The following is a 16,353-nucleotide window of genomic DNA, read 5'->3' as shown; positions in this document are numbered from 1 at the left end:
CTTGAAAAAGATCTATAATCCTGGGTTGCTTTTGGCTCAGGTCATGATTTCAGGGTCCTGGGATCCCCGTGTCGGGCTCTCTGCTCAGTGGGGAGCCTGCTTCCCCCTCTCACTCTCCCTCTGTGCTTTCCCTCTCTCTCCCAAATAAATAAATAAAATCTTTTTTAAAAAAGAAAAAGATGTATAATCCTTACGCTATGGAAGACCAAGAGAAATCTGACTCATATTTCACAATTCATTTAGCCAATTGCACATATTTTTTTCTCTGGAGGGTTGAAGATGGGGTGCATTTCCACTCCCCATCCTGTATCTGCCCACTCTACTAACATGACACAATAACATGGTCTTATCACTTTTAACAGAATTGGCTAATTTAAACAGTTGGGTTTCGGGTAAATCTCCAGACCTTGCCTGAGCCCCTATCAAAGTACAAGCAGATAGGAGATTAATGAAGACGTGATCTTCCTACCAAAAACACCCAGTTCTCCAAATTGCAAGTCAGGTACCCACTAACAAAAGATGACCAACTGGGCTTCTGTGGTTTATGGCTACACAGGAAAAGGACTTATCTCCAAAGTTATACAGACGCTCAGCTTCAGATAGGAAAACCTATGCTTTATACTCAGAACCAAGCACATTACACACAGGCTGCAGCCTTTCCCCCCCAAAAAGCAGCCTGACTGAGTATCCAGTACTCACCGAGGGGCGACCGTTGGCCCCACACCTGTCGCTATCCTCTGGAGTTGGCCATATCTTTACAACTGCCTGCATTTCCAAAAGGAACCGCATGACCATAAATCAGACATTAAAGTAGAATTTTGAGAGACCTGCTTTCCCAAATGGGAACTCCGGCTTCACATAAGAGAATTCAGAATTAAGGACTTAGAGAATGAGTCACAGATACTCCGAAAACCAACTCCGCCCCACACGTCCACGCGTTTACTCAAGTGAAAGATCCAGTACAATAAAATTATACGTACATCTGCCATCTTGTCTTCATTTGAACCATCACCTGGAAAGTCAGCATTTCTCTTTGGCAGCTAAATCCAGCACCAGCAATAATCAGAACTTTTTTGTATTGACAATCTCTGAGCAGAAGCTCTTCATATGAGGACTCTGGACTAGTGGGAAGTCACGGGTGGGTTTCAGGGGCCCCCAAGTCCCTACTATTGTCTGGCGAATATGTATGTTCCTGCATTCCTGTGCTTTTTCCCAAGAAGGTTTTTGGTTCTCAACAGATTCTTAAAGGAACTTGTGAGCAAAAAAGAAAAAAAAAAAAGTGATTAGGAAACACTGCTCTGAAGTCTAAGCCAATCAGTCCATGAAAAACCCTTTCAAGCGGGTATTTCATGACTAGGAGAGTCAGGAGGTTCACCCTCACACGCCCAACAGACCCTGAGTGGAGCCTCTAGTGCTAAGAAGTGTTGTGATTTATTCTGGATGTATCATGCTATGTCCCAAGAGACTAGCGCCCCTGATGGTAGGGAATGTGAAACTTTTTTAAAGTAAAACATTCAACTTCAGGATAAAGTTGGAAGAACCCAAGACATGAAAAGCTGTTTGAAAGCTTATTACAATCACTAGAGTTCTTCTAAAGCCAGAGAAACAGATAATCTCAGTACCATGGCTCCTGGTACTGCAATATCATTCACTTTCATATGTTTACTTTGTGAGATGCTGTTGTTATGGCATATGTCTAAGTGTTATTACTATTTTGAGTGGTACAGTTCTATATAGAAAGTACTACATTTCATTAAAAAGTAGACTTTCTTTGCTTCTTTAATGTAATGTTATCATACACTGAGGCCCAAAATGTTTTCTGGACATAGCACGCTAATTACCACCTCCCGGTGGTCTGAAATAGAATGTTGATGGGACCTAGACTCCCCCCTGGCCTCCTCTCTATGCTACCACCATGTAGTTCCCTCATTCACAGCTACTTCCAGTTGGTCCAAAGGCCTCACAAGAGTCATTTCACGGTGAAAGGGAATTTGGTGGTACAACCAAATTTAGTTAAGGAGTGGCATAAGGATGGCCTCCTGTTTTTAGTTTGTTTCTATAGACTCAATACAGTGACTTGTCCCTTCTGGGCTTTCTCTGTTGTCATACCCCTTCACATCATAAGCCCTTAGATCCTAAGCCTCAAGGTCACAGCCTCACCCCCAACACACACACACACACACACACACACACACACACACACACACTCCTTGATACACATTCCCTCGGCCAATTCAAACTATTACCCTTAATCTGGCAGTGTTTCTCAAAGTATAATTTGCAGACCATTTGTATCAAAAAAACTTTATGGAGTGGGAAGACTTGTGAACAATGAATATTCCTGCCAACCGCCAGACCAACTGAACCAGAATCCACAGAGGCAGAGGCCGGAAGGTTGCATTTGTTAGCATGACCCCCATCCAACCTGATGACCCTTAAAAGCACTATAATTTGAGAACCCATGATTTAGAAGAATCATTTCCTCGCTGGTTTGAGTCCTATTGCTTTCAGATCTAAATGGAACTGCTTTCACATCCATCTTGCTCATCTCTGAGGTCAGCATTTCCCTGTCTTTTCCTACGAAATGTCCTCTCCTCTCTCTGGGCTTTGCCAGTTGCTTTTCTCTGGCTATTTTTCGGCCTCTACGTTAACAAGTCTTTAGTACCCAGCCAGTCACTCCTTCCTCCTTCCTGAGCTGCTCTAAAGACACCCCCTTTGTGGGGCACCTGGGTGTTAAGCTTCGGACTCTTGATTTCGGCTCAGGTCATGATCTCAGAGTCCTAGGATTGAGTACCTCATCGGGCTCCCAGCTCAACAGGGAGTCTGCTTGTCTCTCTCTCCCAACGTCCCTCCCCCTTCCCCTCCCCACCCTCCCCCTCTTCCTGTTCATGGGTGTACATGCAAACTTGCTCTCTCTCTCTCTCTCTCAATTAAATCAATCAACCAATCAATCAATCTTGAAGGAAAAAAAAAGAAAAAAAGAAAGAAAGAGACCCTCTTATCATCCACCGCTCCGGACTGCCTGGGTCCAAACTCCCTTTGCAATACCCCGCCCGGAGAGTCACATATCTGCATGTCATATCTGCATATCAAAGGCAAACCTCATCTGGACCACAAAACTCATAGTCTTCCCAGTTACATGTTAAAACCCCTTAAGGACACTTATTTACAGGCCCTCTCCATATTTGTTAAAAACACACACACCACTACTCCAATAAATGAAATAAAAACAAAATTCTATCATTTCACCGCACTAACCCACTAAATGCTTGCATTGTTCTACCCTCACATTTAATCTTCATTCATAACAAAATCAGAATATAAGTGAAAATTTTAATCCTGTGTTTCTAATTTAACACCATACCAAATATATTTTCATAACTACCACAAAGTCATTACCTTTAATGACTACAAAGTATTCCATGGAGTTAATGCTGTCAGAATCATTATTCCTTAGTCAGGTTATGAGGGACTATGTTCCTGCGTGTTATTTTTTCCTTCTTTGAATTATTTGTTTAGAATAAATTCCCAGAGATAGAATTAAGGAATCAAAATATATGAGCATTTTAATGGTTCTTAACACATATTGCCGAGTTGCCATATTTGTATTTTACATAGTTCCTTGGTGGTATACCGATAAGATGTTTAACAGCCTCTCCTCAAAAAAAGTGTGTGGAGGCTTCTTTATGATGTTTGCCAATTTCCGTGGTGTAAACTCTCCTACCAGGTCCAGGTTCAAGCTACGAACTTCAATGCGGAGTTGGAAAGAGATGCTTGGTAGCACACCATTATATAATGTTTCTATCAAACAGGTAAATTGAAGAGCATCGATAATAGTAAAATGTAGTAAATAGGAAGTAATGTGTTTTGAGTATTTACTATATTTATTTTTAACATAATTTATTGAACTGTAAGTTATAGAATTTAATTTTTAGTGTCAGCTGTGTTTAACAAAATTGCAAAATTTCTGGAAACATTACAATCAGCTCTTGCAAACAAGCACAGGCAGGCTCCTACACACCACTACAAATATCTCACTTGAATATTTCGCAAGAGCACGTCTTTTTTTTTTTTTTTTTTTTTTTTTTTTTTTTTTTTACTGGAGTCACTGAAAATTCACCCTATTCCCATCTGTTGTCACAAACAATAACCATGCTTTTAGGTTAGCAAGTTATGCAAATATATGATGAATAAAGCATAATGCAAAAAAAAAAAAATAGAGCAGGAGGTTTATCTGGGTCAATTAATTCCACCTGCCCTCCCCCAATTTGGACAATACTCTTCACGCACTTATCCACTAGTGTTTTTTCATGGGGTCACTTATAACAACTACTCAACTATTTACTAACTCAAACAATGACTGAATTACTGACTATGAGCAGTTCTCATGGCAAATGTGATTAGAACCATACTGCCTGTTACTTAACCACTCTCTTCTTTGGTTTTCTTTTCTACGAAATGGGGAAGAGGTCACTGCTGACTACAGTATTACAAGAAACTAAGCGTAGAGATAAGAAGGCTACAACTTAGGCTCTAAGAAGCAATTGAGTGTTCTGTAATGTTTTGAAATTTTCTTCCAAAAGTAATTCATTAGTATTCTGTTTTACTGGAAAAGAGAAATGGAAGGGTGATCTGGCACTTTCTCCCTTGAAAGCAAATTCGTTTCTTTGGGCTTTCCCTGAGTAAAAATGAACAGCCTCTACATGTATATAACAGAATTTTTAAAGTGGCGCCCTACCACTTGAGTGTTAAAATGTAAATAGTTGATGAAAACTCTAAACATGTCCACACCTTTAATTCCGTTATCCCACCCCCAGGAATTCTCCTAAGAAATAAATTCAAAACAAAGGAAAATACTTTTGTATGTCGATATTAATCACAACAAAGAGAAGATCAGTTGGCCTCATTTCAGCACTTACTCAACTTACCATCTTGGTGCCCTGTTAGAAGAGTTCTGAATTAATGGCTCTCAAAAGCTTACCTATAGAACAACTGTCTCCAAGCCACCTGGGGGAAAGGGTTTGTACTGATTATCACACAGATTCCTGGACCAAACCCCAGGGCTGCGATGTGATACATGGGAAGTGCTAGTTTTTAAAATTCCCCAAGTGGGTTTGATGTCCAGCCAACTCTAGGAACTAGGATTCCAGGCCAAAACCATATAAATCAAATCATCTCTGAACAACTGTCCACATCCAGAGAACAGTACATCTTCTTACACAAAGCACCAAAAGGGTGCTTGGGCTTCAAGCAGCTGCTCGAGTCAAATGACTGAAGAGCCACAGAGGAGAAGACTTTGTTTCTGGCACCCATCCGCCTGCCGCCATTCACCCTTTCCATCTCGGACACCCTCCTTGCTTGCTCCGCCCACCCCGGCACCCACTACTGTCGTGCTGACTTCTGTCATGCCCCACTTTGGCACCCCATCCTGACTTGGGCTCACCCCTTTGCATACACAAAGCCCCATCTTTCCTCCCTTCTATTATTAGTGGGGCTCTAGAAGGGAAACAATATTACTATTTGCCCAAGGCAAACCGCACATATAATTAAGAAATCCCTGTATAATGAACATTTTGGCCATATTTGCATTTTTTTAAAGGGTGCTTACTACCCCCCAAAAATCCCTAGTCTGGATAGTGGAACAGGAAGGCAAGACACTTTTCAATCTTGGGTCACCCAAGCATCTAGAACACAGATAAGCACTGTGGGCTCTCCTTGTCAACATGGTCAATGAATAGAAGTAGGTTTTTGGCTATGCCTTGCTAGCACTAAAATTAAAATACCATGCAATTAAATAATTTAATTTAAGCTGGCCAGGGAAGAAGAGTCACCGTCTGCCTCTGCCTCGAATGCCAAAAACACCTCTAACATTCCACCCAGAGCATTCAGAGAGCGACACAGCCCCGGGTGCTCACAAAAAACACAGCAGGCCCTCAGAGCGCCGTCTCGTAAGTCCGACAATCATATATGGAAAGACTAAAAATTCAGTTTCTAATCTTGTTTTCCTTTTTTCATATATATTATTGCTCTAAAATAGACAACCCTGTCCCCATTCCATACTTGGTGCTCAAAAAAATATTAATGTCCAGCCTTCACCCGTTAGCCCCATTTTCCTTTGAAAGGAACACTGGCATTAAAAGAGTTACTTACAGATATCTCTTTCCCAACTGGGGAGCACATCATCTTCATTCTCACGTCCCTACCAAGTCCTTAATAACAACCGTAATAGCCACATTTCTTGACAGTTTATTTTATGCCAGGCACTAGACTAAATGCTTTACATACTTTTATCTCATTTTTACCCTTACAACAATTCTCTGACATAGGTATTTACAGTTATCTGAGCTCCTTTACAAATACTTGTTTTTAATCTGAGGATTGAAGAATGTGTGTCCAAGGTTCCCACAGCTCGGAAGCAACAGCACCAGATTCAACACAAGGTGATCTGTCTTCAAAGTCTGGTTTCTTGCTCACCATACTATATTTCTGTTAGTAGGTGGATGCAAATTTTTCACAGTTCAGGAAAAATAAAAGGGCTCCGAATCATGGGAAAAAGTACCAGCTGATCCGTAACATCTCATTCAGGTATGCAAAGGAAGCAACACAGTTTCATGGAATGTTTGGACTGGCTTTTGAAGACTAGAGGCTCGCTTGGTCAACCAACTCATCCTCCGAAGAGGAAAGCCACTTTAATACTGGATGACAGACATGAAAGAAGCAGAAATGGAGGTCTTACAGGCACCCCCAGCTGCACAAACCTTTCTCGGCATCAGTGGTGTAGTAAGGGAAGCCAGTAGAGGGAAGGCAAGTGGTAGGTCACACACGTGGAGATGCATAAAGTAGCCTCACCATGAAGAGGCTGGGATCTCTGGGCTCCCTGTCACCTGGAATTTTGTGAGAGCTGTGAGAGCTGAGAAGAGGAGCCTGAGGGCCTAAGAAGACCAGAACACTATCAAAAGGCATCTGTTCTGCTCAGCAGCCTCTCAGGGTCCTCTGTAAACTGTCTACACCTGAATTTTCCAAGCTTATTTCCTGACTATGTGTAAAACAAACTTTCTTCTTTTGGGGGGCCGGTCTCTTCCACTGGACTGCTCATCTCATTAGTCTCACCTTTGTGCCTCTGCCCACACAGTTCTCCTGGACAAATTAACCTTCCCCTTCTCCACCTACTCAAATCTCACGTCTTTCCAAGACCATGTCTTCCAGACCGACTCTAGCTTACCCTTAAACCCCCTTCTTGGAACTCCTGTAACTTATAGCCCACATCACGCTGATATTCACACAATTCCCACCTTGTACTGCCTCCTGAATTTCACTTCTCACCATGACTACTAGATTATAAATTCCTCGGGTAGAGAATTCCTTATATTTCTCTTATATCTTCCACAGCACCAGCTTGGAATCATAAGTGATTATTGACTATTTATTGCTTGCCTGAATATTTCAATGGCAGCTTTAATTTAGGGAAGCACCTAAAACTAGTGATTTCCCTAGCTTTATTTAGCTACAACCCAGGCTATTGATGGTACCTCACAGCATGTCTCCAAATCAAACCACCTCAAAAACTAAATTTAATTTAAGTCAATTTAAAAATAAATACTTCTGCATCATATGCCACTTGTAGAAAGAGGACTTGAGCATTGGCAATCGGTGGAACAGACAGGCGAGGAATTCCTGATCCAGATCCTTCCTCATCGGGATTTTGGTTGGTTTCTTTTCTGATTAAGAAAATTTTAAAAATCTTATTCATACAGAGACACCTGGGTGGCTCAGTCAGTTAAGCATCTGCCTTCAGCTCGGGTCATGATCCCAGGGTCCTGGGATCAAGTCCCACATCGGGTTCCTTGCTCAACAGGGAGCCTGCTTCTCCCTCTGCCTGTTGCCGCTCCCACTGTTTATGCTGTCTCTCTCTCTCTCACAAATAAATAAGTCTAAAAAAAAAAAAACAAACCCTCTTATTTGTACAACTGAGAGGATCTTTATATTTACTTATCAAGCATAGAGTGATATTTAAACTACCCAAATATTTGAATTCAGTCATAGTCGATCACAAGCATTTGAATTCTCTAGAAGAATATCTGAAAAAACAAAAGCCAACTCTTATAACTTGTAACTTTTCAAAAGCTATACGCATCTTGTCAGGATGGCAGGGGGAGCTGGACACCAGAGCAACTCCACTTTCCCCCATAAAATGGTTTCATCCTTTACAACGGGTAGAACAAGATCATTACTGTGTGTAGCCTAGAGTAAAAGCTACATAAATTGGAGAGATTTCTTTTGACACTGAGGAAATATTTTCAAAGAAGCCAAAGTCTTACCTGTTGTAGAATGCTGAAGAAATTTCTTGACACCAAAATGACTGACTCCGGAAGTCAATCTGTTCAGTGCAGGTAAGGAAAAGCAAAAGCTGCCCGAGCCCTTTCACTATTAGGATTTCCTTCTGGAATCAACATATTCCTTCCTCCCCAAGAATATCCCTGATTCACACTGGAAGAACCAAAGATGTCAGAGCTGAGCTAGTAGAGAATCCAGCCCAAGATGGTTGGGTTTAGCGTGCGCGGTGACTGAGGTGGCAGGAACAATCCGAATGTGACGATAGAGATTAGCAAGTTCCTGTGCATAAGTCAGTTTCCTGTAGCTGGCTTCTCTGAAGAGGGGATTTCATCTGTGTGGGTTTACCCGTGTGTGTGTGTGTGTGTGTGTGTGTGTGTGTGTGTGTGCAGGCGCACGTGCGTGTCTCTCCGTGACAATATATTGAAAACTTTCCCAGAGAAGAGGCCCCTCTGATTCCCACCAACAAATCACCAGTGTAAAACTGAGGAAAGGAAGAGTGAAAAACCCAGATGATTCCTTAAGGAAGTGAAATAAAGCAGGGGAAAAAAAAGGAAAGAAAAAAAAAAGTCCACTCCTCTAACTGGTCTTAGTTCATTTCAGCTTAGGAAAAAAAACTCCTGAGAACGTACACGTCCGCTTGGTGAACATACTAACTGTGGAGGGAAAACAGTAGGTGGCTAGTTTGTTTTTCTTTGATTTATTAATAGCTATCAAGTAATAATTTAGAAAGAACTGACTCAGCCAGAGCGAGAGCTGAGGCAGCCCCACCATGAATTCACCCTTTTTTGGACCAGCACCTGCGTTATGAGGTAGGTGACTGAGTTGTTTTCAGACTCCTCACAGTTTCATTATTTGCCTCTAAACACAAATTTACTTTTTTTTTTCCTTCTGTGCAATGCAGGTGTAGAGACCATCTGCATCTAGGTTACGGTGAAGTTGCCTAGAACGATAAATTTCATGACGTGCTCACACTCCCCCATGCCTCAAATCCCTGAAAGCTACTGCCCCCAAATGCTACGGCCCAGGGTGAGATCGTAGTCAAAATATCTATGTGCCTTAAAGATCCAGTAAACTCCGTTCGAGTCGACAAACATCTATACAGCCCTTACTATGTGTAAGATCAGTGTGGGGTGCTGGAGTAGGGCTCCCACCACACAGAGATGAGATGCCATTTCTCACTCAGAATGGTTAAAATCAAGTAATGGAGAAGGACATGCTCATAAGGGAGATACTCCGAATCAGGATTTATTTACAGATCTCACTTGAAAAATCCTGGGACACAGGAGTCAGGTAAAAGGCAAGTGTGTGCAACCATTTTACCAGTTAAAATAGCCACTGAGCATTGACATGGATTCTCTCATAACATTCCAGGGGGCCTCACTGGCCTCCAGGAGGCCCCACAGACCAGTAGCATCATTTGAGGGCCATCCTTATCATTGTAGACTCAGAATCCTGTTATGCACCTGACACTGTGCACTGAAGAGAAGCACAAAGACCAAGACAGATCTATTTCCTGTCCTCACAGCACCTATGTCCTAGTTGGGTGGGGGGAGCGGGGAACAAACAAAACCATTCAAATACATGCACTAAGTACACATTGTAGCGATTATTACAAAGGAACCAGAAAAGAAGCTGAGCTAGACAGCAAGACAGTATCTATATCCTGGATGTGGTCCAGGAGGGCCTCTTTAAGAAGCTAACATTTAAGCTGAGACCTGTGATTCTCAGCCCTGGCTAAGAATTAGAATCATCTGGGAAGCTTTAAAAAAAAAATACCAGTAGCTAGGCTCCACCCCTAGAGATTCTAGTTTAATTTGTCTGGGTTGGAGCCTGGGTATTAATATACCCTCGCCCCCCACATCCCGATCATTCTCATGTACCACTACCACTACTGCTCTACTAACGGGAAAGAGAGGCCTGGAGAGAGCAGGAGGAAGGACCGTCCTATTGTATGTGCAAAGTCCCTGAGACAGGAAAGAGTTTGCCATGTTCTAGGGAGTGGAAGAGGATTACTATGTCTAGAGTGCAGCGGTGGTGGGCATAAAGGGTAGAAGACGAGCGTTCTCAGAGAGGGACACGCACTCACTAAGCCCATCAGACACACTTACAGGAACCCGAGTGTCAGTTTGTTAGTGTGCAGGAAGAACTCAATCTGCCAGGGGAGATCGTTGAGCTCACTGACAAGTATGTTATCTCCTTCTAGAAAATTCTCTACGGAAAGCCAGATCACCATCATGATATTATTAGGTAAGCCAAACACAGGGCTTGTGGATCCTTTAGTTGTTTACCTCTGGTTTTGCTCATCGAAAGATTTAGGGCAGCTTGTAAAGATACACACACCTTAGCAAGATCAAACCAATTAAAAATGGGAAATGAAAAGATGACACAGAGAGAAATGAAGACAGAAATTCTAAAACCAGGGGTGAGGTTACAGAAAAGAGGGGCCTTGTGGTTCTAAGCTTTTAAGCTACCATACGAAACAAAAAATTCTGCCGCATGAAAAATTGAGTGGTCCCTCAATAAAATCACTGGGTTATTGTTCGGGATGCCGAGACTAAAGCGAAACTCGGCCCTGGATTCTCACAGAGAGGACGGCACGGCTGAAACACTGTCCTGCACTAAACCCAGCCAGCGACTAGTTTTGGGCAGCGGTTCCTTGCCTTGTTTCTCCATGTAGGCTGATTTCCTCTCCCGAGAGAGTTGACTAAAGGTAATCCTGGGGTACAAGTAGGGGAGAGTGTGCCGGCCGGTGGTAGTTGATACAGGGTACACTGTCCCTCGCACTGCTGTGAGGGGCCAGTTTAGTGCAGAGATGGAGCTCAATGTCGATTTTGTTCAGAAAATGGGGGCTAGAAGAGTTTCCTCATCCAAGCTCCTAAAGATTGGGGGCGGCAAAGGGTTCAAAATTGGTCATACTTCCAGCAAGAGACCCAGGGGTTTTCTGTGTCCCAGCGTCCCTTGAGACAGCGGGGGAGTCGGGCAGGGACAGTGGCCTGCCTGGACAGCCCCCTCCACCTGCCATGGAAGGTGAGGCAAGACTCTGCCCTTCGAGACACAAAGCAAGAGGTGCCACAAGCAGGAGGCGTCAGGCCTTGTGCCTTTTCTCCACAAAAGGGCAGACATACTCCCAGGGCCAGGCCAGGTGGACTGTGTCCGGATGTCCAAGCACTCCCACCGCATCCTGGGTGGTGCTGGGAAGGGCGTTGCTGCATCCGGCTGAGAAATTCCCCTTTGTCCGTGGCACCCTGGCTGCGCCTCTTCTTCTGGTGGACTGGCTCGTTCTGTGTGCACGGTTGTCGTTTCTGGTGTTCTCATGTAGACTCTGTGCTTCCCCCTGCTCCTGACGTGAGCACCTCTCTCCTATGGCCTCTTCCACACCTCTACCCTTCACATACAGTTTAATCCTGGGGGGGTAGGGGGTTCTTGCTGGGGGTGGGAGCGGGTTGGGGCAGCGATCTAACTTTCTTCCTTTTCTGGAAATTTCTCTTTTTGGTTCTCTCCCAATCTCCCTCTCTGTGTCTCCCTGTCTCTGTCTCTGTCTCTCTCTCTCGCTTTTGCCCCACTCTGTTAATAGACAGGGGTCCTGTTGAGGGGCGGAAGCAAATGACTTAAAAATACACGTACCCACCACACGATCACAGATACACAAACCACACGAACCTTTTAGGGTGTCGTTCTGATGCCCCATAGTCTGGCCTTGGGACCAAGGTGGGGGGAAATCCTGGGGAATTCAGAGCGGTGGGCGGGAAGGAAGCTATGGGTATGGGGTTCCTAATAGGGACCTGACCCGGGTTATAAGCCATATTCTGGGAGCCCACCTCCCATGAGCTCCCACACCACCCATGTCGACACTGCCAAAGCTCCCACCAAGGAGCTCTGTGAAGCCCAGTTCCAAGGCCCTCGAGGCCCAGGGCCTGGCCTTGCTCACTGGAGTATCTCAGGCATTGACTCGTCAGTCACCCAAGAGCCACTTGCTGAACTAGACTGATTCTCTCATCTGAGCCTTGCAATAGCCTATGTGATAAACATTTAAAAATATGTTTTACAGCCAAGGAGACCTCAGCTGGTGGAATGAAACTCTACGGCCTATGAAAAGCAGAACAAAGATTTAGCCCATCGGCTGTCCTGGTTCTTCATGCCACTGTCTCCCAAAAGAGAGAGCTGAGCCGCTATGGGAAAGGGGGGCCGCCAGAGCCCCCGGGGCCACAAGTCCATTTTTTCTCTCCTGGGTGCCCCTCCTCTGAGATTCCCAGGCAAACACAATCCACTAAAGGTCAAGATTGGCTTTCTCAAAACGCCTTCCTTTGAAATGCCCTTTGCTATGGAAGAAGCACGGTTTATTTTCTCTTTAACAGTCTCCTAAGAACAAGGACCTCTTTTACGGAGGATTTTTATGTAAATAACAAGACAACCATCTGCGTACCCTGGACTTGTGCGTAAGTGGTATTCTTGCCCATTGCAAAGGCTCTCTGCCATTTATTCCAAAGAGAGCTCTTAATGACGATGGTAATCATATTGAATAGTAAAATCTTGGGAACCTTGCGATATCAGTCATTTACTAAATTATTTCTCCCCTGGGTTAGTAAGATGCCTCCTCCTTCTTCTTACTATTAACTTATTAACTGAAATGATTTAGATTTAGTGGGTAGCTTTTAATGTTTACACAGACCCTCATCTGTGATATGCCACCTAATAAGATAAAATATTGCAGTGGGTTCTGAAGATGGAAAATACATACCAAAACCTTGTCTGAATGCTTCAAAACCCAGGGCATTAGTCATACTGTAATTATTCTTACCCAGCTCCCCACTGCGTGATAACTGTATTAAGCCAAAACACACATTCCTTCTGATTGAGAGACTTCATGATGGGGATTGTAAAATGCTAGCCCTTTGTAAGAGAAAGAGCTTAATTCTGATGTATAATACGTCAGTGCAAAATACATTCGTGTAAAATGCCCTTAAATATTCTAAATATTAAGATGTCTTAGAAACGTCGCAGGCTTAGACATCACATGCACAATTTCTTCTTTACATGTTTTAACTCAGTATAAATAAGAGCCGTCCTCAGCAGATAAGAATATCGTTTCAAACATCTCCTCGCTTCCCTCTTATTGCCAGAACCATCATTTCCCCCGCTGTTCTTGTCATCATCTATCTTCTCTTCAACTGTTTTAATGTAACATGCTGCCTTTTGTCTTAGTGAATGTGAGGTTCTCAGAATTCTCAACTGCCACTTTTATCCGGGTGTGTTTGCTCTGTGTAACTGTGTGTCTCGAGCAAACATTGACATCCTGGTTCTTTTTAGTGCAGAGCCATCACTCACACCAACGCGGGCTCTCCTTGCAGAGGACGAGAGCACCCAAAGTAGTCATTCAAGCTGTGGCTCTGAAGTTATGGTACTTTTCTTGTTTTACTGTCAGAGCAGAGCTCCTGGGGTCAGATGACCATTACCCTTCAAAGAGGTCGCTCAGCAGCTGAGGCACTTTTCCAACACGGCAGGCATTCGTCAGAGAACTTGGAGAACCTTTTTACAATATCCTTCCAACCCAGCTTAATAAACCACAAAAGAAAACCGTAATCACCACACTCTCTTCACAACATGTTCTTAACTCCAAATATAATCTGGTTTAGTCACCCACCTTATTCACTGGATGAAGCTCCAAAGGGCCGTCTCCCAAAATCACGTCCACCCGAAAAGGACAACGATTTGCTATCATGGAAGTAAGGTAAAAGAACGTGCCTCGGGCTCAGAGCAAATCCAGAAGAGGAGCTCGAGACATGATGTCAGAGCAGCGTCTTTCGGTCAAGTGCATTAAACTCCCAGGAGACCCCTGCAAAGGGCACAACATTCACTCTGAGGCAGAAATGTTGGTTTGTTTAAAAAAGAGGAAGAAGAAGAAGAAGGCCATCACTGCTTCTTCTCACATTCATATTTTACTCGTTGCCTTGATAGGGATCTGTAGTTTGGGCGCAAACATCACAGGGTAACTGCAACTCAGCGCACCTGCTCGGAGCGGGGGTTGCAAACGTTTCAGTTGTAAGGCAGAGACCGGTGAGTGTTAACTTGCCATCTCTTCAAAATAACAGATCTCCTGCACAGTTCTGGAGGGAACAGGTTGAAGGCTGTACAATCTGAAATTTTGGAGAAAGCGTCCATGTGAATTAAGACAAAGAAAGATTCAAATCCCGTCTCCATCTAATTGCAAGGATAGGGCCCGGATCTTCCCATCTGGAAGATAGGTATAATAATATCTCTCTTGGAAGGATTTTACTTTAAAAGATCTGTAGAATCCTTGAAATACAGTAGATGCTCATTACATGGTGGCTATTAATAGCCACTCCTGTTTGGGACTTTTGCCTTCTGGGGTTTTTTTCCCTCTACCCCTATCCTCTCTTTGAATAACAAGTGTTTAATTTCATAATTTGAGAAGCTTTGCCAGTGCCCAGTGGTTGAATAAAGTGATACAAGCTTACATATCATGCATAGGATTCTAATGTCATGTGTTTATTGTCTCAACAGTTTAAAAGGATCTAGAATTTTATTAAAGTAATCTCTACTCCCACCATGGGCTCGAACCCACAACCCCAAGATCAAGAGTCACATGTTCTACCAACTGAGCCAGACAGTCATCCCAAAGATCTAGAAATTTTAAAATCAAGTTCTTTTTTTTTTTTTTTAATATTTTATTTATTTGTCAGAGAGAGAGAGAGAGAACGTGCATGAGCCAGGGGAGCAGAAGGCAGAGCGAGAAGCAGGCTTCCCACTGAGCAAGGGGCCTGATGTGGGACTTGATCCCAGGACCCTGGGAACAGGACCTGAGCCGAAAGCAGACGCTTAACCGACTGAGCCACCCAGGCGTCCCTAAAATCACGTTCTTAATGGCGCTTTATTTCTTATGCATAATCAGACAATCACAGAATCTCAGACATGCCTGAGGTCATCTGTTCAAACACTACAAACACCTTAAGATAAGTGAAATTTGTCCTTTCTCTTCTCCTCCAACAAATATTTCTTGAACACTTGCTATAATATTTATTAAGCACTGTGCTGGGCCCTGGAGAGACAGCAGTGAACATTAACAACCACAAAAATAAAACAGCCTGCTCTCATGAGTCTGCGTGTACTGGAGAGCAAGGCAATGGACACGATCATCTAGCAACAGAGCCTGTTACAGCATGAGAATTACAAAGAAGCGAAATAAAGCAGAAAAGAAGGATAGAAAGCTTGAGCAAGGTGCATATCTACATACGAAATTCAGGGAAATCTACACTGGGAAGAAGAGGGAGTTCAAGTCTGTTTTTCAAACACCCAGTAGCAATTTTAATGTTCACAGGCCCTTCACATCAGCGTCCCCAGGTTTAATGAGCGTGGGCCTTCTGCTCGGTGCTGGAAGCCCTGCTTCCTCATGTGCCCTCCGTGGGACAGGGGAGTTGACTGCCCATCTCTGGAGGTGGCCCTGCCCAGCTAGAAGGGGGAGGTCTGTGGGTGCTCACCCCTCGGCCCCAGCCCTCCACTATGCTTCCTTCTCCACCCTGAGTTTTTCTCTGAATCCTCGTAAGTCATTTCATGATGGACTGCTGACATCTAGAGAGAAATACGACCAAAGCTAAATACCTAGGGGAAAATTCCAGGGTGGTAGGAGCTTTTCAAGACAGTGCCTCAAAGCAGCCTTGTCCTTTAGCTCGCTCTTCTCTGCTCCCGCGCTCCTTTCAACCAACTCATGATCATAACTTAGTAAGAGCAGTGACACTGACCTACTCTTCCCTGAGCGTTAACATGCTCCAGTTAAACACTTTATATGATTTTTTTTTTTTTGCTTAATCATCCTAACAAGTATGAGGTAGGTACCATTGTTATCTCCATTTGCAGAGGAGGAAACTGAGGCACAGAAAACCTTAGTACGTGGTTCAAGATTGCTGAGGCAATAAATGGCCTGACCTGATTCCATAAATCATTTCTGCGATGGTGGCCAGTGGAATTTTGCCAGTATCTACAGTACCCTCAACTACAGGATAC

General features: G+C 43.7%; 1 protein-coding gene across 2 annotated transcripts in view; it reads right to left on the bottom strand.

Annotated features, from left to right (window-relative positions):
• RHOH (ras homolog family member H) overlaps positions 1–14,468 on the bottom strand; it is a 45,777-nt gene extending 31,309 nt beyond the window's left edge. The window contains exon 1 of one of the 2 annotated variants that reach the window (XM_057309559.1): positions 13,976–14,468. The gene's annotated coding sequence lies outside the window, so the exon portion shown is untranslated. Of the gene's footprint in view, positions 1–8,318; positions 8,834–13,975 lie in introns of those variants that run through there. The other variant, XM_026508776.4, reaches the window with a different exon arrangement.
• Between the last annotated feature and the right edge of the window lie 1,885 nt (positions 14,469–16,353).

The sequence above is a fragment of the Ursus arctos genome, unplaced genomic scaffold (assembly GCF_023065955.2).
Source record: "Ursus arctos isolate Adak ecotype North America unplaced genomic scaffold, UrsArc2.0 scaffold_9, whole genome shotgun sequence".
NCBI lineage: Eukaryota > Metazoa > Chordata > Mammalia > Carnivora > Ursidae > Ursus > Ursus arctos.
Note: the sequence above shows the minus strand (reverse complement) of the source record. Positions and strands in the feature narration are given on the sequence as shown.